Raw genomic sequence first — 15,548 nt, 5'->3', positions numbered from 1 at the left:
TCCTCCTAGACTTTGTGAGATGACTGTTTGCTTGCAACAAATGCGATGTGCTTGCCATATATGCAGCTGTCACATGGTGAAAGTATGAGATTGAAGCAGCACTGTGTCGTTCAGCAATATTTCCAACCCACTGATTGCCAACCAACCTGACAAGCTGCCTTAGCTGCTTTATTTTTGCAATGGAAGACAGAAGTACTGCGAGCCTTTACAATGCAGTTGAGGGGACCAAGTATTCAAAGACAAGGCTTAGCAGTGTTGACCGTTGAGGTAGATGCTTACTGACTGAGCACTAAGGGATTGAACAAGCAACCCTGAGATGCATCTTGGTATAATCCATACATTTGGTGCTTGAATCTGCGCACAAAGTGACCTTGCAGCACCATTTCAATGAAAGTTGCCAATGCACTCCAAAGTGAAGTAAGGTAGAGCAGTGTATTGCAAGTGAGATTAAGTAATAATCATTGAATTATAGAATCCATACAGCGCAGATAAAGCCCATTCAGCCCATTAAGTCTGTATCAAAGCTTTGAAAAGCATCCCACCCATACCTCACCCCATCCCCACACCCATAACTCCATATTTTCCATGGCTAATCTACCTAACCTGCACATCCCTGGACATGACAGGGAAATTTACCATGGCCAATCAACCTAACCTGCACATCTTTGGACTGTGGGAGGAAACCAGAGCATCTGGAGAAAACCAGATGTAGGAAGAACATGCAAACTCCACACAGAAAGTTGTCTGAGGTTAGAATCAAACCTATGTACCTGGCACTGAGGCAGCAGTGCTAATGCTGCCCTTAATAATGAGGTGACAATGAGCAATATATCCACTAATAGGCTTTGCAGCATTTATCAATGAGAATCTCATCTCAGCGCCGAGAGGTTGGTTGGAAAGTGTGACAGTTGTTGCTTCCAACATCAAGAAAAGCCTCACTTGACTTGTCATGTGATTTCTTACCATAGATCAAGTTGCTCAGGGTCTGGATACATTCTGCCCATGCGGTCTTAGCTGTTACCAAACCATATTTCTTTCTCTCTTCTGCCACTCTAAAGCTGCTTTTGAAGACGGGTCCCTTTGTGTATTCCTGAGTCTGACTCTTGTTTCTTCAAGCTAAAGGCTTGATATTTTTCATGTCTAATGTATACCCTTTATAGGTTATATGTACATTGAATCAGGACAGGCCAGTTTCCAAATGGCTGACTCAGTTGACTTGTTGCATCTCTTCAGATAAAATTATAATTTCATTCAGATGGTCTTGTTTGTGTCACGCTGGTTTTCTGAAGATGTTTGTCCTTTTTAAAAATCATTTTGTCCATAAAATAACAGGTTTCAAAATGAGTGCGGAAGTCCCGGCTTGACCAAATTAATAGTCTACTGACCATAAAATTGCTGCAAACAAACTGCCAGAGTGTGTGGCTTCACCCCTGACATTTGTGTTGGAAAGATGAGGATTCCAGCTGAGAGTAAAATTGAGCTCTAGGATTCTAATGCATTAGGTATTCTCACCACCACATTCGAAAGCAGCTTCACATTCTCAATTGGGAAACATTTTAGTTTGTCCCTTTCAAGTTATTAATTTACATAGAATTACATACGTGTTTTGGTACAGAATAAAGCCAGTCAGGCTAACAAATCTAGGCTATTGTTTATGCAACAGACAAGTCTTCTCTTACTTCAACTCTCCCTGTCAACATTTAAGGATTCTAAGTTCTAAGATTCTAATTTATCCCTCTATTGCCCCCTCACTTATGCGTTTTATGAGATTCCTCTTAAAGGCATCCATGTATTGTTTGTCACAATGTGGCAGCAAGTTCCAGGTTTTCACCACTCTCTGTGTAAAGACATTTCTCCTGACTTCCTTATCGCAGTTATTAGTAATTATCTTAAATTTATAGATTTCAGACATGCACTTGCCCACAGGTGGAAACATCATCTCCATGTCTACTCTATCAAACCATGTCTTGATTTTGAAGACACCTCTCAGTTTGCTTCATTGTCTTCTGATTTATCATGCCATCTCAACAGCTCCTATGCAGTAACAGTGCAAAGGTACAGAAAGTGATCCATGTGAAAACTCTGTTATAATCATGTGCTTTAATTTGCTTATGTCTTGGCTGATACAATTCTGAATATGGTTGTACTTAGGGTAAAGGGTATAATTAGAGTCAAAATTAACACATGTGGCTCCTCTGGTAGGAGCAATATCTCTCTGGCTATGTTTATATAATGGCTCCACATGTCTAGGCGCAGAGGCTGGATTTGATCAAGATGTAAAATTACAGTGCCCCACAGATGGTAAAATGTAACTTGTAAACATTTTAAAGTACTTCCTTATTCCAGGAGACCCACAAAGAACATTTGGGATTCAATTTTTCTATATACTGTTTTTCTGGGGTTCCTGTGGATCTTTTGTAATTGTCGAACAGATAATTAGGAGAACACCCATGAACTTTCTTTGTTAGTGTTTGAGTATTTAAAGTACAAGTATTTTGCACTAATTGTCAAGTTCCTGGCGCATACCATTATATTTGTTAGTGGTAACTATCAGACAGTTATACATAAGCCAATGCCACAATATTGGTGAAATATGCACTATGAATTTCTTCATTAATTCAGAGCATGAGCTTTATTGGCTGGGCTATCATTTATTGGTTATCCCTAGTTGCCCTAGAGAAGGTGCGACAAAGCAGCCTTCTTGAAGCACTGTAATCCTTCTCAGTAGGTAGACTCACAATACTTTTAAAGAGGGAATTCCAGGATTTTGACCCACTGACACATGAAGTATAAGCGTTATATTTCCAAGTCAGGATGGTATGTGGCTTGGAGAGGAACTTGCAGGTGGTGGTGGTGGTGGTCCCATGTATCTGCTGCCTTTGTTTTTTTGGATGGCCAGAGTTGTGAGATTGGAAGGTGTTGTGTCTCTGTGTAAGCATGGTGGACTGTCACTTTAAGAGTCCAATCACATGATGCATTGATGACATCACCTGCAATTTTAGGCCGGAAACAGCCTAGTCGAACCTTTGCCGCTTCAAGAGTAAACAGTTCCTTAGTAAAGTTCCTGTTGTTTAATACCAGTCTCCAGGTCCTTCTAGGAACACAACAGAGGTAGACCTACAACAAATTTGTGTGGTGCATCTTGTAGATGAAATACACTGCTGCTACTGTGCATCAGTGGTGGAGAAAGTGAATTTTTGTAGATGTGTTGCCTGTGAAGTGGGCTGCTTTCTCCTGGATGGTGTCAACCTTCTTGAATGTTGTTGGAGCTGCACTCGTTCAGGTAAGTGGGGAGTTTTCTATCACACTGCTGACTTGTGCCTTACAGACAGTGGACAAGCTTAGGGGAGTCAGGAGGTGCATTACAAACTGAAAGATTCCTAATTTTCAGCTGCTGTTGTAGCTACTGTATTTATATGGTGAGTCCAGTTGAGGTTTTGGTCAATAGGCACCCTAGAATGCTGATAGTGGGGATTTCTGTGAAGTTAATGCCGTTGAATGTCAAGGGACGATGGTCAAGGGTCTCTTTTTGGAGATGGCCATTCCTTGATACTTGTGTGGCACAAGTGTCATTTGCCACTTGCTGACCCAAACCTAGATGTGGTCCACATCTTGCATTTGGACATGAATTACTTCAGTATTTGATGAGCCATGAATGTGCAATATTTAGCACCAATCAGCAAACATTCCCCATTTCTGATCTTATGGTGGAGAGAAGCTCAGTAACGAAACAGTCAAAGATGGCTGGGCCAAGGATACCAAGGTAAAAAAACTCCCATAGTGTGTCCTGGAGCTATAATGACAAACCTCCAACAAACATTGGAGTCATACCTGGCACAAAGGACAACCAGCAGAGCGTCTTCCCCCGATTCCCATTGACTCTCGTTCTGTTTTCTGTTAGGTCCCATTATGGCGCAGGAGACCAAGCATTTGACTATGAGAAATAGAATAGATGAATATCTAACAGAATTAATTGGATGATTTCAATCTAACGTGCCATTATTTTTTCATTTTATGTAACATTGAAAATGTTATGGGGTTGACTTCAGACAACTACAGCGAGTAGATACAGGTGGTTCTGCTATAACATGTGTTTTGTTAACCCGAATTGGCTGTAACGCGATTGATGAATAGTGGATGCTGTTTGGATAATGCAAACTTTCTGCTGTACGGGTATAGTGATTTTCTATAGCGATTTCCCTATAATGTGATTTTCTATGGCAATTTTCTATAGTGTGATTTTTCTATAGGGCCAGGTCTCTCAGGATGCAACAATCACGTCATAGGAGAACGACCTGTACACATAGCAAAGCATTTTTTAAAAACCCTTTAAAATTCTCAATCTCCATTGTACATTTCTAGGACAATGAAGATGAAGACTTTAGTTTCTAAGCAACTCTTAGACATCTTATGCGTACCACCAGGAAATGAACAGGAGCAAGTTGCCATAAATAGCAGAGAACATTAAATCAACAAAGAATTATTAGAAAACAACATTACAGATAGAAGCATTACTGTTGCAAAAAATGATATTCAAAGGTAATACAGATTAAAATTCAAATATTTATTGTATTTTCTTGTTTTTGAGAATGATGTGTCAGATTGGTATCACCAATTTTCCCGCTTTCAAAGATGACCTCTAATCAGAGTCACAAGATTCTGACGTGGTTTTCTTGTGAATGAAGAGGGTGATTCTTGATGCATGTATGTTCCAACTCATTTTGGATCGGGCTTACAAGACTAGCTTCCTTTTTCTTTCTCTTTCCACCATCACTACGCCTCATCAGTAAAGCATGATGCAGTTTAATAGACAACTTGTCATCATTCTGAATAATCGGTAGCAAGCTCGTCCTTATCATTAAGATTAATGTTTCTGTGCTTCAGAGTGTTGTAGAGTATCTTTGGAGCATGTTCTGCATCCTCCCTTGGAACATTGACCATTTGGGAGCTAAAAGAACAGGACCTGATGGAGGAGACAACTTTTGGCCACCTGGACACACTTGCCAGTCCATCAAAGTCTTTCAAATCTGGCTTCAACATTTGAACGAATTCTGGTGTCACCGTCTTTTCACTGAATTTGAAGGATGCAGTGAAGGTGTTGCTGATAGAATTTCTCTCTCACTTTTTTTCTTTATTCTTTCAGGGATGAGGGTGTCACCGGTGTACACTTAACTTGCCCTAGAAACATGCGATTTCAGAGGGCAGTTAAGAGTCAAGCATATTGCTGTTGGTCTGGAGTCACATGTTGGCCAGACCAGGTAAGGATGGCCAATTCCCTTTCCTAAGAGTGAGCAGTGAACCAAATAGTTATTTTTTTTACAGCAATCAGTGGCAATTTTATGGTCACCATTTCAATTGCAGATCCTTTTTAAAGCTTGAATCTAAATTCCAACAACTACCACAGCATTAGCCTGGGTGTCTGGAGTGCTAGGCCAGTGACATCACCAGGATGCCACTATGTCTCTCTATGTCAACTGTGCACAGTTGAGTTCTTGCTGCATACACTAACACAGTAATGACAAGTTGGTTTGAATTATTTTATTATTGTCACATGTACTGAGAATGTGAAAAGCTTTGCATGCTAACCAGGCAAATCATAACTTACGTAAGTACATCAAGGTAATAGAAAAGAATGCAGAATATAGTGTTACAGTTACAGAGAAGGTGCAGAGAAAGATCAATTCTAATATGAGAAGTCCATTCATAAGTCTGATAACAGTGGGGAAGAGGTTTTTGAGAAGATTTGTAGCTCGGATTGTGGATGAGGTTGGAGACTTGCTCGCTGAGCTGGTGGGTTTGGTTGCAGACATTTCATCACCCTGCTTGGTTGCAGACATTTCATCACCCTGCTTGGTAACATCGTCAGTGTGCCTCCGGTGAAGCGTTGGTGTTCTGTCCCAGACAAAGAAGGACATTAATTCGACTGGGACCACACATCCATAATAGCACGAGCCAAACAGAGACATACCAGGGAATTCCTGGAGGCCTGGCATTCCAACCGGAACTCCGTCAACAAACACATTCAACTGGACCCCCTATGCAAACCACTGAAAAACAGAACCGGAAGTAATGCCAACCTCCCCAGCAAACCAAGACATATAAATAAGGAGGGACAGAACACCGAAGCTTCACCGGAGGTGCATTGACAATGTTACCTAACAGGGTGGTGAAATGTCTGCAATTAAACACACTGGCTTGGCGAGCAAGTCTGCAATCTCAGTGGGGAAGAAGCTCTTCTTGAATCGGCTAGTATGTGTTTTCAAACTTGTATCTTTTGCCTAATGGAAGAGGGTGGAGGAGTCTTGTATTATGTTGGCTGCTCTCCCAAGGCAGCGGGAAGTGTAGATGAAGTTAGTGGAAGGAAGGCTGGTTTGCGTGATGGACTGGGCTGTGTTCACAACTCTGTGATTTCTTGTGGTCTTGGGCAGAGCAATTGCCATTCCAAGCCGTGATGAATCCGGATAAAATGCTTTCTATAGTACATCTATAAAAGTTGGTAACAGTCATTGGGGACATGCTGAATTTCCTTAGCCTTATGAGGAAGTAGAGACAGTGGTGTGCTTTCTTGACTGTAGCATTGACATGATGGACCAGGATAGATTGTTGGTGATATTTACTTCTAGGAACTGGAAGCCATCAACCACTCTACCTCAGCACCATTGATACAGACAAGGGTGTGTCCTCCCCAACTTGCAGAATGTGTTTACCAGCTCCTTCATTTTGCTGACATTGAGGGAGAGATTGTTGTCTTTACACTACACCACTAAACTCTCTAACTGCTCTGTACACGAGTACTGTTGTTGAATCCTGGAGGTCATTGTTGTCAAACATGCAATTCCATAGAGTTTGTGGAAAGCCAAATTGAGGCAGCTGATCCAGTGTTGGATCCCCTCTCAAAATGGTGGACTTACCAGGGAGCTAATGTAGTGATGGCAGAAGTCCTCAAAATGTTCCAAAGTCTCTCCTCCAACATGTAAAGGAAGTGGAACATTTAGTTGACCAGGTGCATGATATAATTTTAATTTTGGCAACATTCAAGGACAGGCTGAGTTTCTTGTATGGAGAATTGAAGAATTTGAGAGTGGCTTACAAATCTGCAGAATGGGCAGCAATGCTGCATTATACAGAACACTGTAGATCATGTACAGTTACATATCACAGGTATATATACATAGCAGATGAGTAACACTTGAATTTATGTTGTTACATTGCCACCTTATGGAACTTTGTGCATGTTCATGTATGAGTCACAGAGTCATAGGATGGAATCTTAGCCCACGTTGCTCAGAGCCTTGTATAGCAAGATGAATGGTAGACTCCGGGTAAGATGCTAATCTCAGATGTTGAGATTGTTTCACCACAACTTGCTCCCTTAGCTCAAGCGTGTGGCAAGATTCTCACCAGGGAATGCTAAATTCCCAATTCCTTCTTTATTGCTTGTTAACAACACAGCTTGCAATCTTACCAAACTGGCCATTGGGAAACCTCAACATGGAAACTAGAGTGGGTTTTGGTGGATTTAACTTGGTTTGCTCCACATGATCCATGTTGTCCACTGGAGAGTACGGCATGATCCACAAACCTCAAGACCCTTCTACCATGGACACTGGCACTCGCACTCCACTTTTAGGAGTCATTGTCACTATCCTCCAATGTGCTGGTACTGTGCCCCTGTAAAGGCACAGTGGTCTAAGAGGACACACTGGATACGAGCAGTGTGTGGCTGTACAAAGTAGATGTTCCACACAGAGCAAGGAAATTATGACATGGATTTTACCAGGCTGACTGCTGGGGTGCTTTCTTGCCCTCTACACACACTCACCAGATGCCTACTGTCATGCCCTCACCATGCATACCTTCCCCTGCCAAGTCTTGCCTTGCATTTGTGATTGGCACATCAGACAACCAGGCAGGTCACCACTCTGTACAGCTATCCTCAGTCAAGAGTCTGTGTATCATGTTTTATGTCAGCGTGTCACATCACCGAGGCCACATGGTGCTAGAATATTCACACAAAGCACACAGCATTTGCAGCAAGCAGTGCAACATGTCTGAAAGTCTTAGGGGTGTGTCTGCAGCAAAGTCAACGCAGCCCAGTACAGTTAGTCAAGAACAGCCTCCAATAGCATTCCCAGTCATCAATCACAATCAGGTATTGGATCAGGTGGAACTGCACAGGGGCACCATGCCTCCATGTTACAGGGAGTGAGTCATAGCCAATCCTGTTTCTCCATAGGGGTCCTTTCAGGGCTGAGAACCCTCATGGTCTGGGTTATGTGCCTTCACTAGACCGGGGTCTGAGTAACTCGGGGCCAATGCTGGCAGATCCGGTCACTCGAGGGGATGGGCCACAATCATTTCATCACCATGTCCACAGACAGGGGAAGTGGGGTCACTGGTGAAAGGTGGGGACAAGTAGGCAGTTTTAATCGCGGCTTCAGTGCTGACCAAAGGACATATGTAGCCTGTGAGGTCAACAGCCTGGACACATGGAAAGGAAAGGCCTGACGTTGAGGCTGAAAGCTACTCGGAGGACCACTTGCTGTCATATCAATCGTCAAGCACATCAATAGTACACTATGTGGAGGAGAGTGACTGTGAAAAGTCTCACCATAGGTGCAGTAAGTGAGCTGACTTGTGAGGGAGGCCTGTATCTCCACCCATTCACTAGGTTTTCTCAGGAAAAACATTGCCCTCCAACACATAATGTGGTTCATACAGGATTGCAAGGCAACTACCTCCCGCAGCATTAACTGTCTCGGTCGCGACTCAATGTCACTGTCAGTGCCAGTGATCTCCCCGAGATGTACACTCCTGTATACCCGACCAGCCAAACACCAGGCAATGATAAGGACGTGGGAGGCCAATGAGTTAGAGGGAGCCGATGCCATGTAGATTCATTGCTACCCCTGCTCCTGCTTGATAAATTTGGATAACTGCAGATCCCCAATCACTGCGCTTCATTAATGACCTTGTTAAGGAATAATTCTGCAGGGCGTTACCAAGTGTGTACAGTCACAACAAAGGCAGGGACAACCACATGCATAGTGAAACACAACAGCTTATGAAAAGTTATAACTATTTACATACTACTGGTTGTGAAATAAACTGTAATCGTGAAAGTGTTTTCAAAATAAACTGTGGACATAAGAGTATAGCAAACAAACTGTTTAAATCTGATATGATGATCAACAATTTATGTACAACATACAAACACACAAGCAAGTTAGCCACTCATCACTTCAAGTTTGCTCCATCCTTAAATAAGATCATGGTTGATCTGATTTTAACCATAACTCTACATTTCTCTATACCCCTAATAATCTTTGATGTCCTTGATTCTTGATTACTAATCTTGAATTCCAAAGACACCCAATTTCCTGAGAGAAAAAAAGGTTTCTCAAGTCGGTCTTAAATTGGTGCCCCTTTGTTTTTAAACCATGAACCCTAGTTCTAGATTCTCCCACAAAATGGTGAAAAGGATATTCTGTTTCCATAAGTTGGTATGTCAGTAACTAGGGGTCACAGTTTCAAGAATGTCAGCAAGAGAGCTATGAGTGACATGAGGAGAATCTTCGGTATTCAGGAAATTAGGATTTGGAATGTGCTGCCTGGGAGAGTGGTGGAGGCAGATTCCGTAAGAGGTTTCAGAAGAGACCTGGGTATATGTTTGAAAGTGACGAAGTTAGAGGGCTATGGAGATAGGGTTGGAGAATGGGACTAACTGGATAGCTCTTTTGGGAGCTGGTACAGACATGATGGGTCGAATTGCTCCTTCTGTATCTCAAATTCTAATATTCTAAGAAGAAACATCCTGTTAACATCCACCCGGTCAAGTCCCTCAGGATCTTGTATATTTTAATTATGTCATCTATTTTCTAAACTCCAGAGGATACAGGCTTTGCCTTTCTAGCTTTCATCATAAGGCATTCCACTTATTCCAGGTATTATTCAAGTAAACTATTCCTGAATTACTTCCAACGCATTGACATCCTCCTGTAAGTATGGTGATCAGCACTGTACACAGTACTCCACATGTGGTCTCACCAATGTCCTGTAAAACTGAAGCACAACTCTTGAATTCAGTTTGCCTCACAGTAAACATAACATTCTATAAGCTTTCCCAATTATTTGCTGTACCTGAATGTAAACCTGCAGGTTCATGCACTAGGATACCTAGATCTCTCTCTACCTCAGAGCTCTGCAACCTCCTTTCACTGTTTAGATGGTATGCTTCTGTTTTATTCTTTCTGCCAAAAAAGATGTCACACTTTCCTACAGGCCCTTCCCATTTTAAAAATGTGCAGGAAAGTTTGGCACCTTAATACTGTATGTTGAAAATATAGAGATGAGAAACTCTGTTATTTTGTTCCAGCTAAGCAAAATTGAAGTTGTCCCTGTGTATTATAGAGGGAAAATCTTTTAACCCCACAAGGAGTCTGATACAGCCAGAGAAGCCATCTTCCAAATCTTAAGAAGAAACAGTAGGAATCCCACAGGACCATTTTTCATGAAAGCCAATGGGGATTGCTGAAAAGTTCGTGCAACCAGCATGATAGTGAATCGATCGCCCAGTTCACAGTAATTTTAAAGAAGTTAGCATCATTATGTTGTCTCAGAATTCTGCTGTCAGAGACAGACTGGTATATAGTTTCAGATGTGATGCAATCCAGAGGAAACTAGATTTAAAGAAAACATTGGAAGTAGCAGTCTTGATGGAATTAGCAGCCAAGGAAGCGCCACAGCTAAGCTCGAGCATGAGAGTTCACAAAATAACAGCTGAGAGACAAACACCAGTACAAACTCGATGCTGCCAATGTGAACAAACAGGTCACACAGCAACAAATTATTGATATGAAAAAGGTTAATGCAGAAACTGCAACAAAAAAGACTACGTTTGGGGAAGAAACTTGAACAACATTCAGCAAATGTACAGAAACTGAAGAGTAAGAAGAAAATCTACATGGTGTAAAAATAAAAGGCACAAGTAAAGCCCAGACTCTTGGTCTGAAGAGGAGCTGATATTAAACATAGTGCCATTGCTGGTGACACCAACGGATATAGCGTCACTCACTTTCTGAATGGCAAGCATGGAGATGGACACTAGAGCAGCAGTTTCATTGATACCTGAAAGTATGCATCAGATACAGCCGAAGTACATTGTGCTGCAACCCTTAAATATTGTACACAGATGAACTGGTGACTTAAAGGCTTGTATCAATGTGAATTTTCAATCATACAGTCATGCTGAAGATTTGTCCTTGGCACGTTACCAAATAAATTTTACAACTTTATTGAAAATAATCTGGTCAGGGAATATCAAACTCAACTTGGCTAAATTAATTTACTCATTAGATTCTGAGACTGATCTATCATAAATTCTAAAGAAACATGCCATTGTTTTCAATGAGGATCTGCAAAGCATGGAAAAGGTCACTAGAAAATTAAAAATCAAGGATGAGCATCAAGCAAAATGTTGCAAGGATAGATCAGTGCCTCATGCAATCAAGCCAAAGATCAAAGCAGAAAGAGAGACTGGTCAAGACAGGAGCCTTTGAACCCATAAATGTTGGTGAATGGGCCACAACTATCATACCAGTGATGAAGGAAGATGGATTGGTGTGCATTTATATTGACTTTAACATCATCATTAACCCAGTATTGTGTACTTAGCAGTATCCTTTGCCTTTAATCAAGGACCTATTTTCCGGACAAGGTGGGAGTCAGCTTTTTAGTAAAAATTACCTCACTCAAGTCTATCTACAGATGAATGTAGATCTGGAGTCACAGAAATACTTGATGACCGCGACACAAATGACTATTCAAATACAAGAGACTTCTGTTTTGAATCACATCTGCAACTCCTTGCTTCTGATGAACCATGGATCAGATTTTAGGTGGATTAGAAGGTGTCCAGTGTTACCTAGATGATATTTCAGTCATGAGGAGAAACAAAAAAAAGCACCTCCACAATTTAGATGCTATACAGCAGAAATTTGAAGATCATGGACTAAGAGTGAGGAAAACCAAATGTGAATCTTCTAAATCTTCCATCAAATATTTAGGCCATGTCATTGACGATCAGGGACTACACAATTCACCTTCAAAAGTAAAAGCCATAAAAGTGAGGTACTAGCACCTAAAAAATGTAAACCAGCTATGATCATCTTTGGACTTGTGAGACTACAATGACAGGTTTGACCCAAATATTACAATCAATCATTCTCAAGCCATTGCACAATTTATTTTGGCAAACAAGATTTGGGAATGAGAAGATAAATGTGAAAGAGCCTTTACACAAGCCAAAGAGGCTTTGATAATGTCAGAAGTCCTGACCCATTTTGATCCAAAGGTTACCATTTGAACTAGCTGCTGCCGCTGGGTCTCGTAACTCCACATCCGCCACTGCCTCCATGAATCTGCACTGGATGCAGACCCCAATGAGAACCCAAAACTCACCTCAGCCGCAGCAACCATGAGTTGGCACGAGGACCACCTCATCAATGCAAAAGCCGTTAGGAGCCCAGACTCACCGACACGACCGCAAGTCCGCACTGGGCTCACTTACTGCTGCCGATGCTTTTGCCACAACTGAGATTTTTAACAAGAGATGAGTAAAATAAATGAAAACAAAGAAAAGTGAACGGAGCAGACGAGACCTGATCTGAGAAGCCCTACTCCACCCCCATCTTACCAATTAACCACAATCAGAAGTAATGAACATTGTACTCTGTGAAAGATCACAGGACCAACACAGAATTGAAGCCATGTGTCACATAGAAGTTTGAAATATCCATAAGCAAGATGTCTCCTCTGGAAATGAGGGTCATCATTCCACCAAAGCTAAGGAAACTGCACGAAGGTCACTGTGGCATTGTCAGAATGAAGGAGATAGCCAGATGCTATTTTGTAGTGAGGGCGCAACTCCAAAACTGAGAAGGTGGGAATGTAAGATAACAAGGTGTAGAGCTGGATGAACACAGCAGGCCAAGCAGCATCAGAGGAGCAGGAAAGCTGACGTTTCGGGCCTAGACCCTTCTTCAGAAAAATGTAAGTGGCTTGTGCAATCTACCCCTATTACTGCCATTACACCCATGACAGTGGCCAGTAAGGCTATGGCAAAGAATCTATATTGGCTATGCAGGACCTGTTGAAGGGCAAATATTTTTCAGTGATTGATGTATTTACTAAATGGCCTGAAGTTGCTATCATGAAGATGGCATCTTCAGAGAAAACTATTGAAAGATTGGGGTGGATCGTTGTGAGGAATGGTTATCCAGAACAACTTGTTAGTGATAATGGTCCATAGTCTGTAAACTCTTGTGGTATAAAACTACTTAAAGCAGAGTGCAATTTAACATATCCAATCAGTTCCTTATCATTCAGTCATAAATGGTTTGGCAGAAACATTTGTTCAGACAATGAAGCAGGAAAAGAAAGGTAGATAAAGATAAACTATTTCCACTGGTTGGGAATTCTAGAACTAGGCGTATAGCCAGAGAATTAGGGCCAGACTGTTCAGGAGAGAAGTTAGGAAGCACTTCAATACGCAAAATGTGGTAGATGTTTGGAACTCTCTTACGGAGTGAATGCTGGATTAGTTGTTAATTTTAAAGTAGGAAATATAAATCTTGTTTAGCAAAGGCCAAAGGCAGGTATATGCAGTTAGGCCACAGATCAGTCAAAATCTCACGGGATGGTGGAACAAGCTCGGAGGGGCCTGAAATGGCCTACTCCTGTTCACAGGTTCCTGTGAAACATTCCTTTAAAGTAACTCAAGAACATGGATCATTATCCAAGGGACATAGCCAATTTTTGTTAACCCACTCGATGACACTATTCATGGTAAATCTCCCATGACGAAAGACATTATTGACAGGAAACTAGAGGAATAAGACAATAAAGCCAAATGCCACATTTTTCAAAAAGTTCAAGAAATTTTGGTGAAGAAGTACCTTACTGGTGAGAAGTGGGACCAGCCAACATTGGAGTACAGACTGGATTGGTCTCCTACACCACACAGACAAGAGATGATTTGCAGGGAGGAGACATGCAGATCAACTCTTGGCAACCAGAACGAATGTGCCAGAAGCTACATTAATTGAAGATCCACAAATAACTGCCAGAGACCTGGATATACCAGAGGACAGAACAGTAACTAAACCATCTGAGGGAGACAATACCGTAGTGGAGAATACCACGACGTTATGCAAACCTCTGAATATTAAATGATCTCAGGAAAAGACAAACCCCAATGATGTTCCTAGTACACCTCAAACACCAGAGGTTAAAGCCAATGGAAAAAGTAAACAGATGCCTGAGGAGCATGGACAGCCACACAGGAATCAACAGGAATACAGACATTCACAATATTTACAGGAATCAACATTCCTGTCGATTCCTGTAAATATTGTGAATGTTTGCATTGCAATCGCTCATGTAAAGGGGATGGATTTATGTAGTTGTGCAAGTATGGTGGACTGTCACATTAACAGTCCAATCACATGACATAATGGTGACATCACTGGCCATTTTGGGTGGGAAACAGCTAATTCTAACCATGCTGCCTGTAGAATAAACATTTCCATAACAAAATTTCCTGTTTAATGTTTTGGCTCCTGGTCCTTGTTGGAACATAAGTCAGTGAGTCCTGAATGTCTGTCTGCCTGACACTGCTGCTCATCCCTGTGCATCTGAATGAGATCCATCATAGGGTCATCATCTGCTAGGTGCTCAACAGGTGCCTGGTCTCTGGCAGCCCTCTGACACCCATGTCTGGAGCTGCATAGTGGGTGTCCTCACAAAACCCAGTAAGATGCCAGCATCTGTGCTGCTGGGGAGGCAAGGGGCAGTGCAGACGACAGTCCCTGCAGTGTTTCCCCATGATGATCCAGGGGAAATTGAGGATCTCTCCTTTTGAGAAGAACATGTTGGTCCATGGGAGGATGGATCCACCTGTAATACCTCAGAGGCAGAATGTGTTGCAGCCACTGGTTAGTACTGGTATTCAATGCCTAGTTAATGTCACCATGGCAGTGGGATGACAAGTGTCACCTACTCAGGTATTGGGACATGGATGTCTCCACCTCTGTCTTTTACCACCAAGGCAAGAATCCTTTCATTGGAGGGGGTGAGGACATGGATGTCCAGCACAGTGTCACTTCTGTGGGAAGTCTTCTGCAATGTCATGAAGGGGGTGGGGTGCAACTGAACAAGACTTAAGTGGGTGGCACGACTGGAAGGGCTGGTGCGTTTGGGGAAACATGTTGTGATCTGAATGAGTGAGAAGGCACCACTGAGGTCATGCAGGGGTGGTACTGTGGGAGGATAAGGGGAAAATGACAGCAAATGAGAGAAGGTCTTTAATGCAGAGGAGTTGTTTTGACGTCCCAGCCAAGACTGATTGTATTTAGTGGTGGATAACTGGGGAGACAACTGCACCAAGTCAAGCAATCATAGATTTCAGTTGAGATACCAAGGTGTAGAGCTGGATGAACACAGCAGGCCAAGCAGCATCAGGGGAGCAGGAAAGCTGATGTTTCGGGCCT

General features: G+C 42.2%; 1 long non-coding RNA gene across 1 annotated transcript in view; it reads left to right on the top strand.

Annotated features, from left to right (window-relative positions):
- The first annotated feature begins 3,008 nt into the window (after positions 1-3,008).
- The window catches only part of LOC125481490, a 31,652-nt gene continuing 19,112 nt past the window's right edge, over positions 3,009-15,548 (top strand). The window contains exons 1-2 of the long non-coding RNA XR_007261359.1: positions 3,009-3,283; positions 4,363-4,539. This is a non-coding gene — a long non-coding RNA (uncharacterized LOC125481490). The remainder of the gene's footprint in view (positions 3,284-4,362; positions 4,540-15,548) is intronic.

The sequence above is a fragment of the Rhincodon typus genome, chromosome 3 (genome assembly GCF_021869965.1).
Source record: "Rhincodon typus isolate 14 chromosome 3, sRhiTyp1.1, whole genome shotgun sequence".
Taxonomy (NCBI): Eukaryota; Metazoa; Chordata; class Chondrichthyes; order Orectolobiformes; family Rhincodontidae; genus Rhincodon; species Rhincodon typus.
This window is presented reverse-complemented; position numbering and strand designations above follow the sequence as displayed.